This window comes from Mustela nigripes, chromosome 3 (genome assembly GCF_022355385.1).
Source record: "Mustela nigripes isolate SB6536 chromosome 3, MUSNIG.SB6536, whole genome shotgun sequence".
Taxonomy (NCBI): Eukaryota; Metazoa; Chordata; class Mammalia; order Carnivora; family Mustelidae; genus Mustela; species Mustela nigripes.
Window position 1 is genome coordinate 42,669,561 of NC_081559.1, and position 25,391 is coordinate 42,694,951.

General features: G+C 53.8%; 1 long non-coding RNA gene across 1 annotated transcript in view; it reads left to right on the forward strand.

The window, feature by feature from the left end:
- Positions 1-847: 847 nt before the first annotated feature.
- Positions 848-25,391, forward strand: part of LOC132013677 (uncharacterized) — a 59,673-nt gene continuing 35,129 nt past the window's right edge. Inside the window, exon 1 of the long non-coding RNA XR_009403071.1 lies at positions 848-933. This is a non-coding gene — a long non-coding RNA (uncharacterized LOC132013677). The remainder of the gene's footprint in view (positions 934-25,391) is intronic.

Consider the following 25,391-nt stretch of genomic DNA (forward strand, 5'->3'; position numbering starts at 1 on the left):
CAGCATTCCCTGAGGTCAGCTAATTTGGTCTGTGGCACATCACCAGCCAGGCAAAGCGATGGGGCTCCAGCTTGCCCCACAGGCCCTCGAGGGCTTCCTGGAGGAGGTGGAATTCTTCGAGGGAGCTTCATTAGAATTTACCCTACATGTTTTTCAAGGTAGCTGTTGACTCTACTCGTCCTTGAGCCCCCAGCGCCTTCAGTGCTCCGTCTTGAGGTGATCTCAGGGGTGGCAAAGAAGGGACAGCCAAAAACACCTTTGCTGTCAGGCACCACACCCACCTGGGAGCACCTGACTGAGAAGAGAATGGGTCTGGGTTTTGTTTCACTTGTGGGTTCTCTAACTGGTGCTGTAGTTTTCACCTAAAAGGCATTGGGAGGAGGGCAGCAGAGCCATTGTACAGGAGACACTCCCGTTCACCTTGACGTCTCCGGGTTCTCAAATGTGCCCAGCATTCAGAGGAGTTAAGTGTACCGCGGGGATAAGGAATGAATGAATGAGACCCGTGCCCTTTGAGAGAACAAAGCTGTCACTCATTTGGGCACAGCAGACTGATTTATGCACTTCAACAAAGCTCTCGGAAATTTGGCCAAGACTTCCCACATTCAGCCTCAGGGCGGCTGCGTTTCTGAAAGCAACTATCCGCAGGTTCCCTAATGAAAACCAAACAACATAACCCGTGCCAGGACTCACCAGCGACAGCCCCGGGAAATCAGGCTTCTCTCTGATTACCTGCAGTGTGTCTGCGGGGAGCAGCCTCGGCGGGTGTGGACGCCAAGCACCGGCCAAATCCACAGATGATACCAGTCGTCACGAGGGAACCTGTGCCTTCCTGCGTCCTGGGAGTGTGGTGTGATCCAGATGGAAGACGGGAAACCTTCGAACCGACCTCAGGCTGCCTCCCACGCCCACCTCCATCCCAGCACCTGGCAGGTAACTCTCAGAAGAGACACACAAAATATTATTTTGAATGGTTCCGTTTTCCTGCTGAGAACAAAAATCAGAGTGAGTTCCTTTTGTTTAGCTCTGTAGCTCATGAAAGACGTTAGCTATACTACCAAACAATTTATCTAGAATGACTCCATTAATCAGTAAACCGTGCTGTCCGTCCTGGCTCTAAAATTGATCTTTACCAGCAGGAGCCAAAGGCGAGCTTTGGATGTTCCTTCAGTAAGAGAGACCTCATGGGCTGTTTGGCTAAAGAGAAATATTGCCGTTTTGGTCACCTGTGTACGGGTTGACCAGACTGTTCCCTCTGAAAACTTCGCCTGGGGACACTCATTTTACTGAGATAACACCCAGCCTTTCAAGACATGAGGCCAACCTCACAGATTTTGGGAGGGGGAAAGGTTGTTTTTTAGAAGTCCTGAAATAACATTGTTTAAGCCCTATGTTAGAATAAAAACCACAGTATTTAATGAAGGTTGTCTGAATGATTTTTTTCATTCAATTATGTTTGAACAAGCGGGGGAAAGCAGAAATAGAGCACTGAGGGGTTAGGTATGAAAAATCCACAGACCAGGGAAGTAGCTGTCCACAAAGGGGTCCTTTGCAGCTGTGGGGGCAGGGGCGTGGGGTCACAGGGTGACACGGGGGTGCAGGGGGCACGGGAGCATGGGGTTGTTGGGGGGGCGTGTAGCTGTGGGGCTCTGAGAGCAGCACCCCAGAGTGGGCACTAGCAGAGACCAGAGCTGGCCTCCACAAAGGGTTAGCAGGTCTCTTTTGTCAATCGGGGAAAAATATTGGCTAAGGTGAGTTTTCATTCATCTTGTGAATTTTATCATTGTAAACATCTGGCTACCCCCCTGCGGCTTTTCACACTTGGAGATTTATGATGACCAGTCCCTGGCACCCGGGGCACAGAGCATCCATCCCCCAGAGCTGTGTGAGTGCCCGCCCCTTGGCTACGCTTCCTACTCTCTTAAAGGGACAGTTTATCAGTCGTTCTCAAATCAATCAGCGAGCACATATTTCCATTACTGGCACGAGTATAGATTTCCCAACACTTACTTTTCTTCTGCGCTTAGAATTTTTTTGTATCATTGTTTATAAGACAGTACTTTTTTCCTCTGGTGTCTGAGCAAATACCTTGGTGGAGAGTTTATGGAATTTTGAGAAGAGGAGTGAAATTGAAGCTATTTTTGCATTGCTCAGGGTCAGTGGTGCACAGGAAGTGACATTTCCTACCTAGTGGAAGAGGTCTGAATTGAGAGTATGGAGGTCTGGGTTGGGTTTCTGCCCAGAGACCCTGTCCCAGCTTGCTTTTCTGGAATATGCCTGGGAGCATGGCTCCCCCATTTAAGGATCCAAGAATTTATGGGGGGGTGGTGGTGAGCAAAGGGGACTGCCAAGTTTCCAAAAATGCTTTTTGTCCTCAAGAAAACCAGTGAGAAATTTAGCAGATGATTCCAGGTGGTTAAATATTTTTCTCCAGACATTATAGTTCCTTTATGGACTCCTTTATGGAATAACTTAATAAGACTCAGGAGAGGGCAAATAACTTATTACATGGTTTAATTAATCAAAAGGCATCTTATCCCTCCCCCTCAACCCAAGGAATTTCTTTAAAACACTAGGGGAAGTGTCCAATGGTACAGTGAAGCACCATGAAAATATCATGCCTGCAACTTCTCTAGTACACATCTCCTTGGCTCATCTGGGAAGCTTTTAAACATTTCAGAAAGCTGCTCACACGTAAGAGGCCCAGGATACTTGGAGGACACAGTGGCCTATGTCAATGGTGAAAAGAACTATGGTGCTGGAGAATAATCATAATTTCTAGGATTCATGTCTCAATACAATTGTCAACCCTAAAAATGTCTAAGGCATTGCCCACCAACTTCTAGACCAGCACCGATTTCCTCCTTCAGAAGCTAAATAAAGAATCCAATGATTCCAGACTGTTCTTTTGCCTGAATGAGCCTTCAGCTAGGCCTCCGACCTTGTGGTCCCAGCTACCTGAGCGCATTCCTTGTCTCAAACCAGCCTTGCCCTTCCTTGCCTTCTGCTCTATGGCATGTTGGGTCCAATCTGATAGCTGAGAGCTCCCTGATTTTATTTCCATTTACATTAACGAGAATAAAACAAATGCAGCTGGTCGGTTGTGGCAGCCTGTATTAAAGCATTCAGTTGCCGTGTGTGGTTCCTAGCTCTCTCACTGGACAGGGCAGATTTCTCAGCCATCAAAAAAAGAAATCTTAGCATTCACAACAATGTGGATGGAACTGGAGGGTGTTAGGCTGAGCGAAGTCAGTCAGTCAGAGAAAGACAATGATCATATAATTTTACTCATGTGGAATATAAGAAATAAAACAGAGGAGCATAGGGGAAGGGAGGGAAAAATAAAATAAGACAAAACCAGAGAGGGAGGCAAACCGTAAGAGACTCTTTATCATAGGAAACAGACTGAGGGCTGCTGGAGGGGAGGGAGGTGGGAATGTGGGGACGGGGTAATTGGGGGATGGGCATTCAGGAGGCCCGTGGGATGGAACAAGCACTTGGTGTTATATGCAACTGATGAATCCCTGAGCTCTACCTCTAAAACTAATAATACCTATGTTAATTAATTGAATTTAATTAAAATTAAAGAAAATAAAGAACATTTCCTGGATCACAGAAAGTCCTACTGGGTCGTGCTTCTCCCCAGGGTCCATACTGAAGGTCCCCAGCCTGGGGTTGATACACACGTCCCCATTGGGTCCCATCCCAGAATAGTTACTGCTGGAGAAAAATCCCAAGAACATATGGCCAATCATACGGATGCCTCTTAATGCAGGTGGGTACCCCAGACCCTTACAGTTCTGTCCTTCAGAAACCTCCCTCTCCCTTCCTATTCCTACTCCAGCCCCCAGCCCTGTGTCTGGGCAGATGACCTTGCCTGTTCCACCCTGGAGAAGAAAGGGCTTGCCCTTAATCTGCTTTGGAATGTCCACCCCCGCCCCAACTGCCCTGCCCTTCCTTCTTCCCAGGAGGCTCACTTACAGCTTCTGCTCCTGACCCAGGAGTACCATCAGGGGCTTTGCTCATGGCCCTTTCCCAAATGTGCCCCTGTAGCCGTCTCCCAGGGCTGCCCTCACCAAGTACCACAAATTGCCCCTTGAGAACAAAAGAGATTTATTGTTCCAAAGTTCTGGAGGCTGAAAGTCCAAAGTCAAGGTGCCAGCAGGGCCATGTGTTCCCTGAAGAGTGTCGGGGGGATTCTGCCCCTGCCTTTCTCTCCGTTTCAATCCTTGGCAGCTGTCCTTGACCTTCTGGGCTTGCGGATTCATCCTTCTAATCCTCTGTCTTCACGCAGTGTTCTCCCTGTGCTTCTGGCTCCATGCAGCTGTCTTGTCCTGAGGACACCAGTCCTGCTGGACAAGGGCCTACTTACTCCAGTGTGACCTCATTTCAACCAAGAACATCTGCCGCAAGCCCATTTCTAGAGTGGTCACAGTTTGAGGAACTGGGGGATAGGACCTCACCGTATCTTTTGGAAGCAGGCATGATCGATCCACCCATCACATCCCCCAGGTTTGTGGCCCCCTCTGCTCTGTGCCCCAGGGTGTGACCCCTGTGGCTTGGCTCCTTCGCTGTGCAGTTTTGTCCTCGGTCTTTGGATGGCTTTGTCTGCAGGAGCCTCTGGGAGATCAGAGGTGAGCAGAGACAGACATCAGGGTTTTCCTTCCATCCCTCCCTGTGTCGATGCTGTAGCTTTGAGACAAATGTCCTCTAATGCACAATTTCTCCTTTTCCCCCCACCAGGATTTATTTGTTTATTTGAGAGAGAAAGAGAGAGAAAGCAGGGAGGAGGGGCGGAAGGAGAGTGAGAGTACCAAGCAGGCTCCAGGCTAAGCGGAGCCACCCACGCGCCCCTCTAATGCAGGTCGTCTTCCCTACGCGGTTCCCATTCTTGCCTGATGGGGGCATCACTATTTCTTGCTCTCTTCCATTTGGGGGTCTGAGTGTTTAATGACCGTCCTTGGGTGTCGCAGCATACCTTCTTGTTCCTTTAATGCTGCTCACCGTCCTCTCCATATTAAATTCCGTCCACGATCCCAGGTGAGGGTGCTGAACGTTTTCTGTGAGATCTTGTAGGATGGGTCCTATCCCAGCTACGCACTACTTCCCCTTCTTCTGCAAAAAGTCTTGAGTTTCTCACATGGCAGACATGCTCTTTACCCGAAACGAAAAGAAGACGATATTGTCAAATCTTCCCTGGATGCCTGGTCCCCCGAGGCTGCTGCCCCATCCGGTCTGCCCTTCACCCCAAGCCTCCTGAAATGTCTTTCCTCTTGCTGGGTCCACAGCCGGCCCTCTGCCTGACTGCATTCAGTATAGCCCTAGCTTTGTCCCTCCTGCTCCTGGAAGCAGCCTCTGCTTTCAGCAGGTAAATGGCCTTGCCAGGGAATGCGTGCTCGCGGTGGGTACGGGGGACAGGAGGCTGCCCGCTGCTCCCCTCGATCTTTACAGTGGTCCTCACCCCTTGCTGGTCTTCTCCAACTCACCTGCGTCGTCTCCCTGCAGAATCCCTTGCTTGTCTGTGGGGTACGTGCTCCTCTGCCCAGGGCTGCTGTAACAACGTACCACGGATGGGGCTCCAAGGACAGAAACTTTCTCCCAGTTCTGGAGGCGGGAAGTCCGAGATTAGGGTGCTGCGGGGGTTGGTTCCTGCGGAGATCGTACTCCTTGTTGTGCAGATGTCTGTCTTCTCGTGGAGTTCTTGCCTGGTGTTTCCTCCATGAGACCCCATTCCTGGCCGTCCTTTGGTGTGGCCACAGTTCTCATAAGGACACTAGCCAGACTGGAACAGGGCCTTGTCTTAATGCTTTAAGTTATGTGCCTCCTTAAGGGCCCAATCTGCAAATGTGGCTACCTTCTGAGACATGGGGGTGAGGGCTTCCACAGACAGACTGGGGTGCAGGTACCATTCACCTGCAACAGATCTTATCACAGGTTGGTTCCAAATTCCTCTGTGAGTCAGTGGACACCTTGCTCTGTGTGTCCAGTCCCCACCCGCCATCTGAGACCCAGATCCGTGTTCCTACCCACTCTGGACACTTCATGGTGTCTTCTCAGGAACTCGAGCAAAGCAGGCTGCCCACACCAACTTTCTTTCCTTCCCCTGCTCCCAGCCCCAGGAGTTGAGACACTCCTCCTGGCACTGGCTGGAAGAGGAGGGACAACAGCTCGTCTACCAAGCAGTCATTATTTCTCTCACGGTTCTGGGAGCCAGGAGTCTAAGATCAAGGTGCTGGCAAACATGGTTTCTGGTAAAATCCCACGGGCTGGTTTGTAGATGACCACTTTTGTATCCATACATGGCCCTTCTTTTATGGGCATGGGGTGGGAGGTGAGAGGGAGAGATCATCTCTGCTTATGGGGCCACAGCCCTATCCCATCCGGGGCTGCACTTGTGACCTCATTTAACTTCAATGACCTCCCTAGAAGCCTTGCCTCCAAATACAGTCCCATCGGGGATCAGGTTTGCAATATGTGAATTTTGGGGAGTCCAGCTGGGCGTGCAGCAGAGGCATCTGGGACTCAGATGTTGTGGAAGGGTACCCTAGGTGGTATGTGGAGCTAGGAGACCAAGGAGCAGCGTTCTAGAACCAACGCTGTCATCTGGTGATCTCAGCCACGTCCATTTACCTGTCTGACCTCCCAAGAGATGCCCTGCTCCTGCCTTGGGACTGGGGTACCCCGAACGGAGGCTGGCTCATGGTGGGGGAAGGTACCCCATCCACACGAAACATTGTAACATATTCCACATCATTTTGGACAGTGAGGTTTGGTGACAAAAACGTGGAGATGGTGAAATCACCAGGAAAACAGACTTGTTGCCATAGTAACACTTCTTTCAAGAAAACCTTGTCCCTAGAGGTAGGGCCTGGTTGCTGACATTCAAATACCTTCACATTTCCAATGAATACAGTTCTTTTTTCCGTTTGACTGGGAGCTTAATAGTATTACCACTTAATGAATTCCAGATGAGAGATCCGAAGTACCAGGACCGCGAGCCTGTCCTAGATGTGCGTCAGGCCGGCTGGGTCTCACGGGTGCACCTCCTGACATTTCCGCAAGCCGAACAGGAGATAACAGCCCAGGTTTTGACCATTAAAAACGAAATCATAGTCTCCGGTAATAGGTGTCACTGACATTTTCGGATCTTGACATTATTTAGCAAGTCTAGCAGAAATGAAAGGCCTCTGAGAGTCCAACAGAACCCAAGGGCCGTGCTTCTCCTTAGGCTTGTTTATTTTGCATTTAGTTTTCTGAAATACTCTGAAATGATCGAACATCTCCATTTTCTGTCAAGTCCTATGAGAAGAATGCTGGGTCTGCCTGCATTGTGTGATTTTGGCTGATATAATACAAGCTCAGATCTTATGATAACAAAAGCACCCAAGGGGCACCTGGGTGGCTCAGTCGGTTAAGCGTCTGCCTTCAGCTCAGGTCCTGATCTCCGGGTCCTGGGATCAAGCCCCAAATTGGGCTCCCCGCTCTGCGTGGGGTCTGCTTCTCCCTCTCCCTCTGCCCCTGGGCCTTCCCTCTCACTTTCCCTCTCTCTCTCTCTCTAAATAAATAAAATATTTTAGAAGAGAGAAAGACATGGAAAAATGAGAAAAACAAAGGAAAGGAAAGCCATCACCCCTCCCCCATTTGTTTATATAATGCTGATTATAGAAATAAAATGAAGGTTTTCGATGACGGCTCCTTAATGAGATGTTACTAAACAAGAACGGGGCCCTGACTGCAGATGGGAAAGATCCGTGGGAGAAGGTCCTGTTCCTTTGGTGCCACCAGTCCCCTGAGGATAATAGCTCTAGCTCACAGGGTGCCCACGGGGTGACGAGGGCTTCTCATTCATCGTGCTGCAGGCTCTTGGCCACTCTGCAAGATGGCATGCCTCTGATTGCTTCTGCCAGCGTACCTGGGGTGATGCAGTTAGCCTCGGAGCATGGGGCTGCTTCATTCCAAGACCTTCTTTTCTTTCTGGTAGAGTGGGCTGGGTTACCTTTTGGATATGGTTTAGGATGAATCAGAAAGAGAGGTTTGCCGCTAGCTAGTGAAGGTAAGGACTTACAGGGCGCTTATGGGCAGGCATTTTCCCACATGCTTTATGTATTAACACGCACGATGTCACATGGGAGAGGGGCCGGCTTCTCCTGTGGTGGCCCCACTTTTACTGGTCCATGACATGTGAGAACACAGCATGGTAGCTTGCCCTCTTCACGGTGCCTGTCTGAGGTTATTCGGGAATATGAGAGTTAGCCCTCTAGCATACACACTTATTCTGGAAATTAGTGCCCCAGAGTAAATGTCATGTTCTTACAAACAGAACGCACCCAGAAGGTATGTGAGTGGAAGGCATGGGCCACCTGTGGTCTTAAAGGGGAAGATTTAGAAAGACGAGGTCCCGGGGTTTTCTTCAGACCACTGAGATACAAGCTGCTGGCAGCTACAGCAGTGCATGGAAAGTAGGGTTCCATGGACACGTCCATCTTGACAGGAAAGAGACAAGGAGGAAAGCCGTGCTTTTGGCAGAGAGGAGCCAGACCAGCGGCAATCAGAGACTCTCACTGGAGGGACAGTGGGGGATGTATACCCTCAGACGCTGGTGTTCTCTGTCCCAGAATCAGCGTTAGGGTTTCTCAACAGAGCAGTCCTCTGGTGCTGTGGTCCCACAAAGGCTTTAATAAAACAACATCAAGTTGATCGTGAGCTTTTGGTACTGGACTTGGTTCAAACGCAGGTGAGAGGCCGTGCAAGTTCAGTGACACCTACCAGCCCTTTGGAAATAACCTTTCCTGATGCTTTGGTCTTGTGTCGTCAGCTCAGCCGAGTCCCAGTCCAGCCGCTCAACGTTACGTGCTAATTACCTTCAGTGTCAGCAACAATTAGGCATCAGTGCAAACCTTCTAGCCTGTTTCTTGGTGGTGGACAGCTTGAGCGAACTAATTATGTCCAAATGTATTTTGCTGATGGTCTGGGGCGAGCAGTACCCCGGGCCTCTCTTGCACACTCAGACCCAGAGGAGAGTCGGGAGGGATGAATCAGGCTAACCTGCTCTCAAGGGCATGGCGGTGTCGAGTTAGAGGAGCTCTTTTTTGGGTGGAGCTGGGGAAGTGAAGTATCTGAAAGTGGGAGATGAACGATTCCTCCACCTTTGGCGGTGGGCGTGGCTCACCCACCCGGCTTCCCTCCTGCAGGGAGACCTGCAGGCTTGGCTTCAAATCCTTCTAACACAGTGACCGCTGTCGCTCTGCTGATCAGCTGGGCTTGGCCCTGAAGGAGAAACTTGTCAGCCACCTAGGTCAAGGGGTCCAGCACTAAGGAAGATGGAAATTTGTGGGGAGCCTCCTATTGGGTCACGTGGAGGCGGAGACAGGGGACCAGACAGCTTGGCTGTTGCCTGCTAATCGTGTTCATATCTGGCCTTCGACGCACATAGGATTGAGCTCACTGCTACTTAACCCAGGGTCTGACTGTGACGGCCACCAGCTGTGGTTCTCCTGCCGTGTTAGATTGTGGGCTCCTTGGGGGCAGGCTGGAACCCCATTCCTCTCTTCACTGGCCCCAGCACCTGGACATGGCATGGGGTTCTCAGTCATGCGTACTAAGGGGCTGGCCTGGAACGGGAGGCCCCATAGAGATGAGGTGAGCAGTTTACTCAAAGGAAAGTCGCCAATGGTCTTTCTTTACTCAAGTTCCAGTTTTATTTATTTATTTTTTTTAATCTTTTGGAAGGACAGTTTTGGGGCTCACAACTGTGAGTGGCCTTGCGCACAGGAACTCAGGGATGGCTCACCTGCCGCCTTTCTGCAAGGGACCTAGACCAGCATGGAGCAAGTCTGCAAATAAGGTTTTGTGGGACCTGGAAGGGTCCAGATCTCTCGAAGCATACCCAGAGGCTCCCAGGCTCGTGGAACAGTTACATAGATTGAAACAAAAACAAAAACAAAAACAAAAACAAAACCCCAATTGTTGCCTCCGTGCCTCCCCTTGCCCTCAGGGAGGTTTAGTGCTGTGTCCACAAGTGGCTCCCGCAGGAAGTCCTTAGGTGGCCCGAATCTTCAGTGCCGTTCACCCCAGGGCTCCTTCTTGACCTCCAGCTGGCCTTATTCAGCATGATGCAAGTGGGGTGCTGCCTTCTGCTCGCCCCTCCTGGTCTCTGCCCTCTGCTCCCCATACCTGGATCAGAGGCCTGGGGTCCTGGAACCCACAGAGACCCCTTATTCCACACTTCCGAACAACTGTGCCCTGGCCTTCTAACTCTCCCTTCCCCTGGGTTGTAGAGCAAGAAAGAGCTTGTTTTGCCTGATGGAACTCTGTCCCAGCTCTCCAAAGGGGCAGCCTCTTCTTGGCACTGCCGTCCTCACAGGAGCGCCACAGGACACGGAACCTGGGCTGTGTGTCCAAATGTGCCTCTGTCAGAAGTAGACCTGCCCAGCCCTTGCCCATAAGGTGAGGCCCTTCACCATCTCTGCCCGTGCTCATGGCACAGTGAGATTCAAGGAAAAGCAGCAAGACCCACAGTCACGTTTTCTAGTGGGTCAAGGTTCCTTACTTGTCTTCTGAGCTGATTGCTAAGACTAAGGAGGTCAGCAGTTTCTCCCTGCAGGGACCAGGGACAGTCCTGTGAAGGAGTCAGGAGACCCTGGGCTGAGATGCACCTGCAAAGGGCTTCTTGTTGCCTCGATGCCTCCTTGAAAGTGTATCCAGGGCTCTGTCTGCCTTGCGGGGTGCGTGCTGGCGGGTGTGTGGTGGTAGGCAAATTGAACTGGGCAAGGAGGGAAGGCATAGCCAAGAGGATGTGTTTCCAGCTCTGGGTGGGCTACCTGATGCTTATTCTCAGAACCTTCTAACCATTCCAGTCTGATCTACAGACGAGGAGGCTGGGCTTGTGTGTGGGTGCCCCGCTGGTCTGTGGGCACAGGGAGGGGTCGTGTCAGGGATCCGGGTGTATGTGCAGTTCCTGCCGGGCCTGCCGGTCTCTTGCTCTGGCCACCCAGAGTGCTTCAAGCCTGGAGGGAGGCCACAGGCTCTCCTGACCCAACCCGCTGCAGCTGTCCCTTCACTTCTCCACGCTTGCCTGCAATATATGAGTCCTTCACACCATCTGCTGGGGTGGTTTTCTTCTCTAGGAGCCTCTCCAAGGTTGGCATTTGCCAAGGCCACCAAATGAACATCTCCTGCCCTCCTGCTGCATTTTACCTGGCCAAAAAAAAAAAAAAAAAAAAGGAATTATGTCAGCAACACACCCTTATTGCAACAGCAACAAAACCCACCGTCTTTTCAAAGAAGGGAATATTATTGGGGGGATTTTAAAACCATTTGGTGTGCTGAAAATAGATTTTTGGGGTCTGGAGGTATTGTGGTTTTGGGGTCTGGAGGTATTGGGAGCAGTGGGGAGAAGGGGCATGCCCTGTCCACGGGGGTCATCACTCAGCCCATGATGGCTCCTGGCGTCTCCATCTCGTCCCCACCGACAAGGAACATGCAGGGCAGTCTCCCGAGTCCTCCCAAAGGGCCCCCCGAGGCCTAGATTTTATGAAATGGCCAAACCGGGAGCTTCTCCATGTTTCTGGGAAACTGCTGTCCCCCAGTTCTAGAAATCCATCCCACTGTTCTGTGCCCATGCCACGGATACGCAGGCGGCACGTTCTCTCCGGGCCTCTGCCGTAAGAGAAACGTTCTCTGTCTTGGCGGATGGGCCTTTCCCAGAAAACGAGGGCTGGGGGATCCTCATGTCCTGGAGGTGCAGGGGAGCCGAGCACCCTGGAGCCGAGCTCTCTGTAGCCACCGGGGTCTTCCCCTTCTGCCGAGGTTTTCCGGTGAGAATATTTGCCTCTCCACCTTATTCCTTGGCTGTCTTTTATTTTATGCTTCAGTGGTTTTTGGATTTATTGCATCTTTCTTGGTGTAAATTGCCCCAAACCTTCTCTGGAAATAAGTCACTTTCTTTTCCATCACTGTGCGGGCTGGTCGGTGGCTTGGCTGTCACGGGAACCGAGCATTTAAGGAAAGACAATGCCAGCTTCTGGGGAGGGTTTGCCGTAACTTCACTGCTGGGGCCCTCACCGTGCTCATCTGGGAAAAGGAATAGTTACTCCAGGGTCTGGCAAAAATGGGAGATACGGGTTTTAAGTTGCTGAGCTGGGCTCACAACAGGTTCCTTAGATGTTCCTGTCCTTCTGAGTGGCCTTGGGTTGGTGTAATCAGGGATGGCACCCACCCTGTCACAGGTCATAGGTCATTCCCCACCCATCCGGCTCAGGCACCTCCACGAAGCTGCACCCCCGGCCGAGGCCTGGGTGGGCGTGCGGCTGGGCCCGATGCCCGTGCAAGCCTGCAGTCCCCCAACATGTATCCCTGTGCCCAAGTGAGAGGGACATAAATAGCAAGTAAAGCCCACTGGGGTAGGTTGAGAGAGAGGGAAGAGGCAAAGAGAACACTTTTGGACAAATGAACCCGTGAGCTGGTTTTGCGTTGGGCTCCACAGATCACGTGGCTGGCTCTGGGGCTGCTCCCGGCTCCCGAGGGGTATGTGAGTGCCGAGCTCACAAGACGAAGACTTGTGTAGCCTGGGTTCCCGCCTTCACCACCTGAGGAGGGAAGGACGGGGGAAGGAAGGACCACAGGTGGGTCCCCGAGGGCTGCAGCAACAGTGAGGCATGGGCTGGGCACCTTCGCACAAGAAAACATGTCCACAGTCTGGAGGCCAGAAGTCTGGACCCAGGTGTCACAGGGCCCATGGTTCCTGAAACCTGCAGGGCAGAGGCCTGCATGCGTCCTTCAGCTTCTGGGGGCTGCCGGCCACCCTTGGAGCTTGTCAGCTTGGAGATGCCAGCCTCCCTTGTCGCACGGAAGCCCCCCGCCAACCCCCGGGTGTCTGTGTGTCTCCTCTCTCCCTGTGAGGTCACCAGAGGTCTTCCAGGGGCTATAAGTAATACCGGCAGTTGTGTGGTCATCACACATCTATTTGCAACAATTCTGGTCTAGCTTGTGGGCCACCGCCCACCAGGGCACTGATCCCACTCCCAGGCGCTTCCCCCTCGTGACCTGATCCCCTCCCCATCTTGACTGGAGATTGAAGGCCCACCCAGACAATCCGGGAGAATCCCTCCATCTCGAGGGATGGTCACGGATTACAGGGAGTAGGACGTGGCTGATTTCCCCGGCGGTGGGTTCGGGTGGGGTGGTGGTATGTTACCAGCTTGCTGGCAGGCAGGAGACGGTGAGGTTGGGAATGCATTATTGGAGGCCCTTTGTGTTTGGAGAAACTGAGCTAGTGGGGGAGGTGGAGGAAAGAAGCCGTGGAATCAGAGGGTCCCTGATCACATGGAGACCAGCAGACCAGGGCTGGGGTGGGTGTCAGAAGGGGAAGGAGGTGGCAAGGCTGGAGAAAGCTCAGGGTTTGGCCTGACTTGTCCACTGGGGTACGCTTGGTGCCTCAGACTGTGGATACAGTGCCTGGTGCCAAGTAGGTCCTCAAGTATTTTTTTAATGAAGGAATACATGAAAAGAATCTTCCTTATGAGAGAAGGTGCAGTGCTGGTGCCCCTGGGTCCTCGTCGTCCCTGAGTGGGCTCTGTAAATCCCCGTGGGAATCTGGGACGGGCTGGGCCTGACCTGTGCCAGAAATGGGAACTGGGCCCCAAGAGAGGCTGGCCCTTCCACCTGCTCTTTTTCAGAGGCTTAGGGCCGCCTTTGGAGCACGGGCTTTGTGCAAGGTTGCACTGCACCCAGAGAAAAGGTGAAACCCATGGAGTGAATACTGATGGGGATTTGGCAGGCAGAGGGGAGAAGCCCGCGAGGTTGAAGGCTTTGGGTTCTGTCCCACTTTCTGCAGGAAAAGACGAGAGACTCAGCCCCATGCATTCCTTCCCGTAAACCAAGGAACAGATTCCACGCCAACCAGCAGACTCTTTATTATTCAGAAACCATTCCCCCTCTTGGAGGCTTTCCTGCTTCTGAGACAGACCCAGAATGGCCCTGCGTTCCGGCTCTAACTCCAGACTCGCAGTGGATGGAAGGGCCGACCCGGGCCCTTGCGGGGCCAGCAGTGTTCCGCACTGTCTTTCCTGCTCCCTCGTCCAGCAGACCGATGATTCACTGGAGCTGATGGAGGCCTTCACATTTAATTACATTTGCTTGCAAAGTAAATGCGGAGTGAGACGTCCAGCCGAAGCCGATCCTGAGGCAGGCTGAGAGCGACGAATGGCAGCGTTGTCGCTGCAGAAGGCTGTGGGGGCTTCGGGCTCCCACAGGAGCGGGTGCTGTGAAACCCGGGGCTCCTGAAATTCCAGTGCGCGGTCGGTCACATGCACGTGTTCCCTCCCCCGTGAAGGGCTTTGAGATTGGATTTCTTAGACTTCTGAGCAAGTTGTTTATTTTTCGGCCCCTGCAAGTTAGTGCAAAATAAGCTCTGTGTAAGACTCTGTTTACTCTATAACAGGAGGGACCCCGGGCGGCAGGTCTGCTCACTGAATCCGTCCTTCATTCGCTGACCCAGCCCCTGGGGTGTCCACCGTGGGCCGGCACTAAGATGAACTGAGCCTGGCCTCTGTTGGCCAAGCTGCTGGGGGAGGAGCCTGCAAACTGCCTCGCTTGGGCTCCATGGGGGATGAGGTCTGTGTAAAGTGCCTTGGGCGCACCGAGCATGGGGGGACCATCAGCCCTGGGAAGGGCAGGAGGCCTCAGGCGGAGGGGCATTTGGTGGGGTCTTTAAAGGAAGGGAGGCGATTGGTTTTTCCAGGAAAGAAGTAAGCGACTAAAAAACAATCTGAGGGGTTTGAAGGGGCGGGGGGTGGGAGGTTGGGGTACCAGGTGGTGGGTATAATAGAGGGCACGGATTGCATGGAGCACTGGGTGTGGTGAAAAAATAATGAATACTGTTATGCCGAAAATAAATAAAAAATAAATTAAAAACAAAACAAGGCAAAACAAAACAAAACAGCAACAACAACAACAAAAAGAAGTAAGTGACGAGGGGAGCCTTGGGCCCAGTGGGAAGTCCGGGGCTGCCCCTGCCCCAGCCCCAAAGTCTGGTCACGTGTCCATTTAGGGCGCCCGGTGGGCAGGGTGAGGGGAAAGGCAGCTGGGGCAGATGGGGAAGAGCTGTAAGTGTTTGCTTCCTGCAAGTGAGAGAGTAGTAGCAAAGGTATTTAAACAGTGGACTGGCTGGGGGCAGCTTGACCGGTGAATTAGGGACAAGGGAGGCTGGAGGTTGGGAGGTCCACAGAGCGGTGCTCCCACCGTTGGGCAGTGCTTGGAGGATTGCCATTCAGCAGAGGGAGGAGGGAGAGGACGGCCTCTGGAGATGTCTATTTAGAGGGTATGATCTGGGCTGCACTGTGACTCCCCTTCGTTTGGATGTTGAAGCCATAACCCCCAGAACCTTAGAATGTGAGTGTCTTTGCTGACCTTAATGAGGTCATGAAGGTACAACAGTGAGGTCTTTGGTGTGGGTCCTGATTGAACCTGCCTAGAGTCCTTGTAAGAGGAGGAGATTAGGGCACAGTCGCAGAGGGAAGATGGTCCCTGCAAGCCTCAGAGCTTCCGGGGAAACCTATGCCCCCTAGCACTCTGGTGCTGGGACACTCAGCCCCCTGGACTGAGGGAACTGTCATGCCTAATGTTGACGCCTACTGTGGCTCTTGGTTGTGGTGGCCACTGACAAGCATCACAAGGAGGGAGGGCTAGACGTGGGTCTTGCTTGTGCACCATGATTTCTGAGACAGGTGGAGAGCTTTGCCATCATCTCAGGGACACAGGAGAGGAGCAGGGTTGAGGGGGGAAGGATCTGGTGTAAGCTCGGAGGAGCACTCCAAGAGGCTGCGATGGGGTGGGCGGGGGTCCAGAGGAAGGGGCTGCAGAGGGCAGGGAGTCATGCGGGAGACTGGAGCGGCGCCAATAACCTCGGGGCTGGCAGGAGGGGTGGGGTGGAGGGGGCCACAGGGGACAGCACAGCCGCGGGTCTTACCAGGGGACTGATGGGACCCTCTGAAGATGGGCAGAGAGGTGACCAAGTGAGGCTGGTGGGAGCACTCCCCTTCTCTGAAGGAAGAAGAGAGAGCGGTAAGAGGTCTGAAGGTCCAAAGGTGGGCCAAGGTGTTGGCCCCGGCCATATGAAATGGGCCTCTGCTTGCCTCGCGGGGACTTGATGATTCTGGGCTCCACACCCCCCACTTCTGGCCTCTCTGTCCTCTCTTCTACCCGACACGGAGGCCAAGGCCTCTCTTGAATCTTTCCCTTCTCTTCTGACCAGCCGTAGTTTCATTCTGATAGTCCTATGGCCTTTATATTTCAGGCCTGGATTTTGTGACCTTCGCACTTCCCTACATCCTCACAGCTCCTCCCAGGGACACGGTGCCCCTCACCCACCCACTGCCGGAGCTCAGAGGCCTGGGCAAGAACAGCCCCTAGAGCCCCTAGGAGGTTACGGCCATCGCTGGTCAGGAAGAGCGGGGAAGTGTCCTCTGTTTTCCTGTGCATCCGGTTGAGCTCTTTCCCCCGGGGTCTCATCGGCTACCCCAGGAGGGCACCCTCAGCAGGGATGGGAAGCAGCCTGTTTTAGATATCCAGTTGTGAAGATGGGTGTCCCCTCCTGCATGTAGCCCGAGAGGGCTTGTGGCAGGACGTTCACAGGTGGATCTCGTTCTGCTGCGAGGGGGAACAGATGGCACCTCCAACCACAGATGGGGAGTGGGGTTCAGACAGTGGTATTGCCTGAGAGCACAAGGGGAGGCGGCCGAAGGCGGTGTGCTGCTTTGAGAATCCAAGTCCGAAATGTATGCTCTTCCTGCCTTGTGCTGCTCAGCGCCCAGCAGGTGCGCCTATGCATGGATGAGGCTGGGAGATGGTTCGGTGTGAGGGCAGGTTCAGCCATAGGGGCCGCCGGCAGCTGCGGCTGGAGGCTTCCATGAGGACTGACCCATGTCCCTGAGCTCACAGGCGGACACCAGGTGAAACCTGGGTCCCTCTCAGAGACTGGGGGACTGAGGATCAGGGACGGGAAGTGCCCGAGCCCCGGCCGGACCCATGTCCTCTCACGGAGTGGAGTCATGGCGGGTCTAGAAGGGCAGTTCAGGGTCATGGGGTCCCACCCTGGGAGGTGCTGGAGGCTTTATCCTGGGAGGAGGGGGACGGAAGGCTGCCCAGGGGCTGAGTGTGGAGACGTTCCTCACCCTGCTTCCTGTTTACATTACTTGTAAGCTAGGGCTAAAAACAATACAAATAAGTAGGAAATGATACTCAGAAAAGCAAATGAGAATCAAACTAGAAAGGAAAACTGACTGAGGCAGTGGAAGCCAGGCAGAAAGGTTGGAAACGGGTGTCTCCGATGAGCTAGGATCGAATCCATTTTTCAACGCGGTCTGAGGGGTATTCGTGGGCCCAGACGCCTCCGCCTGGTGGGGTGCAGGGCTGGCCTGGAGCCTGTGTGCTCAGTGGCGGCCAGTTCCCAGTGTGGGACAGGCACCTGGGTCTCCCTCCCTGGCCCCTTGAGGCACCTCTCTGTCCCTGTGGCTCACCCTCCACAGGGTGGGCTTTGTGCTTGGCTGCAGAGATGCCCCGCAGTGGGAGGCTGCTCTGGCTGGGGCACAGAGCCCGCATCTTCTGGTCCAAGTCACGCACATGGTACCCTCTGACCCTGCCCCATTCCCCTCTCCTCCAACCTGCTGTCGGCGTCACAAGGTGCAAATTCCAGCAACCCCCTGTGTACCCTCTCCCATGACACGGGCTGTTTTGGGCGTTCAGTTTGCTGGAAGTGTCTCCGGGTCCAGAACATCCCGGCTGGCTGGACCACACAGTGCTCTGAACTGCTGAAATGTAGCTTCGTGGGGGCTGCCTCTGCATCCCAGCGTGAGCGCCAGACGGCTTCTCCTCCCCTCGTCTGATTAGGAGAAGAGCCACCATGGAGAGCCCCGCTGTAACCGATTTCCCCCATGATGTGACCTAATGGTGCTCACATCAGCAGATAGGTGACACAGACTTTTCTCCAAATTCCTGCCACAAAAAAGTGGGTCCTGACTCAAGGCCCACGAGGCCTCCTTTTAGCTGTCAGAGGAAACCTGTCATGCTTCTTTTTCTTGCACAGTCTTCTAGAAGGCTCTGTGCAAAAGCTTGCTCAAATGTACTGAGGATCTCATTTCCAGGAGTTGGAGGGATTGGCGGTGTCTTTCCTTTAGACATGGCCAGCTTCTCCGTTTGGTCTGCGTGTGTCTTCAGGATAAGATACTCGGATATCTTGAGAAATAGGCAGCAGGGGTTATTTCAAAGTCTTAGGCTAAGGCACAGAAAAGCCCAGCTGGGTAAGGACAGCTGGGAGAGCTGGTTTCCAAGCTGCTCATCTGAAAGTGATGTGGGGGGCACCAGGTGGTAAATATAGAGCAAGTCAGGACATCGGAGTGGCTGCTCCGATGTCCCCAGGCCTCCAGACGGAAATAGCCCATCACGTCAAGGCATGGACTCCCCGGAGCCGTGTGCGGTTTAGATCGCATCTGCAAGGTGGCCCTGGGTCCTAGGCTGGACGTGAAGAGGGCAGGGGACAGGCCCAGCGTGCCAAGCTGGATGGGCAGCACTGGTCAGGGAATGAGAGGGCAGCCTGGAGGCAGTACGTCTGTACGTGGGTTCGACTCATTCTGTGTGCTCCCAGATGAAGGGGTCCAGGGCGGGAAGCCGGAGGCTGGCTCAGTGTAGAGAGGTCCTGGGTCATCAGTAGCTAATGTGAATTAGTGGTGATGACGTCCCAGTCAAAAGGGGCATCCAAGAGGAGGTGTTCACCCACTATCTTGGACTGTGCAGAGATGTGCTTGACATGGGGTTGAGCTCCCAGCCTTGAGAGTCAGTCACTCCACATCCCATGGATGTGGGGAACCTTGGGAATACTGCCCTGGAGGCTGCTACTGGCCTGCCTGGTGTGGGTTGGGGAGCAGGTTCTGGAGAAGAAGTGGGAGGCTGAAAACTTGGAAACCACCCGGGGGCCTGCTGGGGAGGAGGAGACAGGGGTGGATGAGGGCACCGTGTGCTGGTTGCCTCCTCGTGTCTAAAGTTGAACCTTCTTGACCCGTGGCAATTCTGTCTGCCAGAACTGGAAACCTCGGACATGCTCTCCAGCTTTATCTTAAACTTCCTCTGGGTGGTTTTGGCCTCAGATACGTTCCTATTTTAATATATATATTTTTTTATTCCATTTGGTGACTTTGCCTTATTAGCTACTGTATGTAGGGGGTGAGGAGGGACTGTGGTGGATTTGTGGGTGCTGAGCTCAGGACGGGGAGTCTAGGGCTTGACGTGCCCCTAGGATGTTGCTACGCTATTCCACAGCTCACTGTCCCAGACTCTGACGGAGCTTTTAAGTGCAGCGTGAAGGCAACCACCGCCCTCTGTCCTCAGGGAGACCCATAAGTTCTCAGAGGATGCAGCCTGGGGCTGGTGGCTCCTGGTAGAAGTCAGAGGAGTTCCACAATAGAAATGTTGGGTGCCAGGGGTCCAGGGTGAGCCCTGCTGAGCTCCCACTGCGTGCCAAGCACAGGTAGGTATTGGGGCACAAGGTGAATGAGATGAGATTCTTGCCCTTACGGGGCCCAGGTGGGGGGTGGTTGGGGCATCATGGGGAGGCAAATACAGACCCACTCTCAGGTGCCACCATTCACCCCATGACACGAAAGGTGCCCCGGAATCATGCCACGTGGAGGTCCCAGTCGCTGGAATTGGGGGTGTGCGGCAGGAAGTGGGCTGTGAGCCTGGGTGAGTGGGGTCACCGAGAGGGGCGACATCCCATCCCATCAGGGAAAACAAGGCCAACCAGGCAGCTGGGGGCCCGGCATGAGCATCCCCTGTGCAGGCAGAGACACGGGTGCCTTGCTTGGCTTTCTGCCTCCCTAGCCCTGGGGCTGTCGACGGCAGCCTCCCCTTTTGTTTGTAGCTGGAAAGCAGTGCGGTTGGGACCAGGCTTCCTGATGCTGATTTCCCTGTAACTGTTTCCAGCTTCTTAATCCAATTCAGCGCCCATTCTCAAGAGAGCACTTCGTGAGAGCCCAGAAAGGAGCCGGAACTGAATAGTACAGCCTGGAGGCAGGAGGGCAGAGGAGGTGAGAGAAGCCAGCCCCATGGGTTAGGGACGTTTACACAAACCTATGAGCAGAAGCGGGCAGGGCGGGCCCTCAGGGAGGGTGGGCTTCTTCTTGGTGGTGGATACCTGTGGGGAAGACAGAGCGGGGGAGCTCTCGGGGCCCTTCCAGAGAATGCAGAATCCAAGGCTTCCTGTGTGTCCCGAGGGACCCTGCTCCCCATTGCTCAGAAACCATCCCTGCCTACCCTGTTGTCCCTTGTCTGGCTCTGTCTCCACGGCAGGAAAGTATTGAGTATGTGAATAGAGGCTGGGGGAGGCGGTCTGGGCAGTCCCCCTTCTCAGGACCCTGCTAATGTGGCCTGGCCTGGGTGCTCACCATTATGGGCAGTGGAGCCTTCTAGACTGAGGGCCATTTGTCACCAACATCAGTTTCCAGGAAAGCACCCTGGAGGTGGCCCCCTTCCCTCGGGGTGCCAGGATCTCAGCTCCTAACACAGAAGCACCTGGAGTGGGTGAAAAGGTGGGAGGGGGGCAGCCCTGATGGTCTCACTTAGGGAATCTGGCCAGCACCTGAAGGCTGGCCTGCATGGTGTAGGGTCTCAGGCACCACTGGCCTTCCAGTTCCGCCTGGCCAGGCTCTCAGTGAGCAGCTGGTGTTGGGGGTGCTGTGGAGGAACCAGAGCCCAAGCTGAGAAGAGTCCCAGCCATGGGACTGAATCTCCCTCTAGGGTCCACATATCGTCGTGTTCCCCAGATGGGCCTCAGAGGCTGGGGGTGAGGGATGGGCTGGAGGACAAGGAAGGGGCACCGACAGCACCATTCTCCTATTTCAGCTAGAGAGCTGTTTAGATTAGTTCTACTTTTTGCAATCCTATGTCAGATTTTTGGGGGGTCAGTGCAAGCTTCTCTCAGCTTAAGGAATGTTTGAGACCTTCCAGGTTGCAGATGAGGCATCTTCCTGGATATCCTGCACCTGCCCAATGTCTTGTTACCCCTGCCCGACCTGCTGTCTCATGTCCAGTCAGTGCCCCTCCTCCCGACCGAGACAGCAGCCTCCAAGGGCAGGAGCTTCCCCTCCTCTTGCTCATTGTCGTGCCCCCCTACGCCAGAACCTGGGCCTGGCTCACATCTGCTTGGGAAGAACATTTGTTAGATCATCGAGCAAGTTCTGGAATAGGAGTCAGGACACCCAAGTCACCCTACTGGGTGATAAAACTTGATAAAGTGATTTCACACCTTTGAGTCTCAAGCTTTCTCATCTGCAAAATGGGTGTGAGAGTGGGGCTGATGTTCTGCACTTGCGAGACATGACGTCTGTCCCCAGTGCTCTGATGTCTCCTGTGCTCCCCAGGAGCATCCCAGGAACCACGCCTGCTCCCCCAGGGCCACAGCCTGTGAGACAGGAGGGGACTAAGCCACCCTGGGGCCACAGTCACCTGAGATCAGACCCATTGCCCGCTGAGGGAGGACCTTGGCCACCAGCCCCCACTGCCAGGGGCGGATGGATGCTTGGCAAGGTGACAGATTCCTTCTTGTGTAGGCTGGTCAAACCTCGACCTTGAAACCCACAAATGCCAAGGATCCTAAGTTATTCCTCAACGGGGTGACACGTTTGAGAGTAGAGTGACTGGGCTACTTGACACGAAGGGCACCTATCAGTTTTCACTCTGTTTTCCTGGCTGTAGAACTTGAGCATTTACCTGGATGCACTTTGAGTCCCCATTCTGTCCTCTTTGTCCCTTAGGGTGGCCTGGGGGTCTCAGTCAGCAGGGGCACAGGGCAAGGGTTTCTCCAGCCTAACATGAGGTTCCATGTTCAGACCCAAAAGCTGCCTTAGGAGGGGCTAACGGCACTTCTCCAGAAAGACAGGGACCTCCAGCCACAAATCCAGGGAGAAGTGACTGTTGGGGTCCATCCTTGCTAAGGAACCCTGGAGGCCAAGGGGTGACTAAAGGTGTAGATCCTATCTCCATGGAAGGTCCAAGGAGGTAAACCCTTAGCTTGAGGGGTGTGGCCAGGCTAAAAGAAGTGTGTGCTCATTTGTTGAGGAGAGGGAACTGGTGTCATATGATGGGAATTGAGGCAAGCCACCCTGGGGACAGGCTTACGGTGCTGGGATCAGAGGAAGGGATGGTTCAGACCTTCTTTGGCCTGTGGTCCCTCCGGGTGTGGCCCTCCCTGTACGCTCCCCACACCTACATGTCTGTAACTTTCCACCCTTAGAGCGGGTCTGCCCACTCCCCTGTGAAGGAGGCAGGATTGTGCAAAGCAGGTGCTGGTCTTTTCCCCAATGCCACATTCAGGGGACATTGGTGGGAAAGTCATTGGGAGCAGCAGCTGTGTCCAGGGCTTTCCCTGTGCTGACTGGCAGCTGGTGGCTACCAAGAGCCAATGTCAATAAGAAGATAACGGTGTTGGGCAGGACCCCAGAAAACAGAAGTCTCCAGATGAGTGCAGAGGAAATGCTGGCTGCCCTTTTTTTTTTTTTTTTTTTTTTTTTTTTTAACCTCTGTCCTCTTGATGCCACCAATGCTAGTTATGGGGTGTGGGTGCCGGGGAGACAGCAGCGGGTGACCCCCAGTGAGGGCTTATGTCTTGTGGATCAGGTTGTCTGGGTGACCCAGAGCAGGTGACTCTCTGGGCAGACTTTCTCTCAGACACTGGGAGTCTGGACCTCCTACGAATGGTGCAGGGAGGGTGAAGAGTGTCTCGGTTTGCTTGCTTGGTTCAGTGCTGAACCCTTATGTCCTTGTGTCCCGGGACCCCCACCCCCCGCAGCCTCGGGCTGGCTGGGATGTTGGTAGTCTCCAATCTGGAGTGGGTAGGGAGGCTTCAAACCCCCAGCGTCTGGGTGTAGCTGAGGGGGTCTCCCTGCGAGCAGGAGGTGAAGGGAATCAGTGTCTGCAGGAACAGGGCGCCAGGGAAGCTGCAAAGACCCCTTTCCCAAATTCGGTCTCATTCTGATTACAGCATGTAGACACAGTGTTTGGGGGGCCACCATTCGACCTACAACACTCAGCCTCACAGAGAAGTTGGGGTGTTCTGGCTAGATCAGGGTCTGCTCTGCTGAGCTTGCCCAAAATGAGAGCTTGTTCTAACCACCTATGGAGCTGGGTGTATCCATGTCCCCCGTGGTCCTGCCTGCCTTCCCCAGAGTCCAGGGGCTGGGGTCCTCAGCCTGACCTTCAGCTTGGCAGTGGTGCATTGGGGACCCAGACCTGACAGAAAGCTGTTTTTCTGGAATCTGGGATAGGCTTTGTGGTGGACTTGATGGTGAAAACCCTCTCTTAGGTATTTTGCTAAGCCAGTGGCTCTGGGCAGAGCAAGTAGAGTGATTCCTTCTTTGACCCTCTGAGTTCAGAAGTCAGGCAGCGGGGTCTGTCTGCGGGGCCCTGGCCCAGTGTGCTTGGGGGCCCGAGACTCTGACCCTGAGCTCCCTAACCTTGGGGTTAGAAGCAAGGACCCCAATGTTCCTTCTGCTCCCATGATCTGCACCCCGACTCTGCTCAGAAAAAACAGGTTCAGGCCTGGCTTGGATTAGTGGCTGGTCATGGCAATGAACCCACAGAGTGCCATGGGCAGGTCAGCTCACACTGCATAGCAGGGCGGTTCTGACCCTTATAGAGAGGGAGGTCGCCAGATGTTTCTTTATCGCTATCACAACGCCCCCTCACATCCCAACAATCCATCCCGAACTCTCCAGCACCCCAACACAGAGCCGTGACACGTCTCCCTCGCACAGCTCTGTTCTCTCCACTTTCTGCATCCTTTTCTGGCGCAAACTGCTGTGTGACTCTACCTTCCTTGCTGGGCAAGGTGGTGCCAGGCCCCGGGGTCCCTCTTCAAGGCCTCGCCTCTGTTGCTCATTGTTTCGGGGGATCTCAGTCTCTTGGCCTTTCTGCACGTTGTTTTCCCTGATGAGCATTTGTCTTCGCTACAGTGAAGCATGCCTTTCCCAATCATTATCACGAAGGAAAGGATTTTTGTCTGTTTATAATTTGACCAGGGTACGTTTATTTTTTTCAATTTTTCTTTTTTAAAAAAAGATTTGTTTGTTGGAGAGAGAATGAATATAAGCAGGGGAAGCGGCAGGCAGAGGGAGAAGCGGGCTCCCCGCTGAGCATGGAGCGGGATGTGGAACTTGGTCCCAGGACCCTGGGCTTATGACTTGGGTCAAAGGCAGATGCTTAACAACTGAGCCACCCAGGAGTCCCTGACCAGGGTAAGTTTAAAAGCAAAGGTATGGGGCGTCTGGGTGGCTCAGTGGGTTAAGCCTCTGCCTTCAGCTCAGGTCATGATCTCAGGGTCCTGGGATCGAGCCCAGCATCAGGCTCCCTACTCAGTGGGGAGTCTGCTTCTCCTTCTCTCTCTGCCTACTTGTGATCTCTCTGACAAAAAAAAAAAAAAAAGACAAAGGCGGGATGGAGGGCTGATCTTCGTGGTTTTATTTTCTCCCCTTCTATTGTCTGTTCTGATCCACTTCCTCTTGTGCTCCTTCCTCTGACCACCGCCTTCCCCGGGCAACGTCCCCAAAGGGGTGTCCTTCACCTCGGGGTAGTTTTACCATTTACCTTGTATTTTCTAACGGCGGAAAAAGAAACATTAGCTTCCAAACGTATTGTTATGATATTTTTTTGGAACTCAGGATGTGTGGGAAAAGTAGAAGGTTAACATTTTTTTTTTTTTTAAATGGACTGTTTCCGGCAGCCTCAGGTGGAGATAAAACACGAAGCCCTCTCATGGGGGCGGGAGAGGGACAGCAATGAAATTGGGTTGGGAAGGGATTTGAACAACACCCACTGCCGGCTGGCCCATATCTTTAAAACATGAGGGATAATGAGCAGCCTACTCTGTGCCACACAAGGCCCTTGGCTCCTCCAACGTGCTGTCTTGTGGGATCCTGATGGCCTTCCCAGGGGGTGTCTTTATCGGCAGATTGACGGGGACAGAGGCTCTGCTGTCTGTCAATGGGCTTTCACGAAGACCTGCCTCAGATCCCTGTGTATGGGGCATCAGAGTCTACACGGTCTCTCCGAGACGCTGAGCCACAGGCAGGCTCCTGCCTCCATTCTCTCAGTGAGGGGCTGCTGGGCCCTGGATCTGCCTGGACTGCCTGCGACCCCTGTCTGCCCAGGGCTCGGGGTTCAATGGGCGCGGCGGTCCACAGGCAAGACCTCATAACTGGGGATGACCATTGGTGTTGTGACGAAGCCCCCACTGGAGGGACGCTCGTTTCCTGGGGGCCAGGGCGGCTGCTCCGAGGAGGATTCAAGAAGAAGCCTCAAGAGTCCAAGAGGACACGTGGGCCTGGGCGAGGGCAGGCCAACGAAGC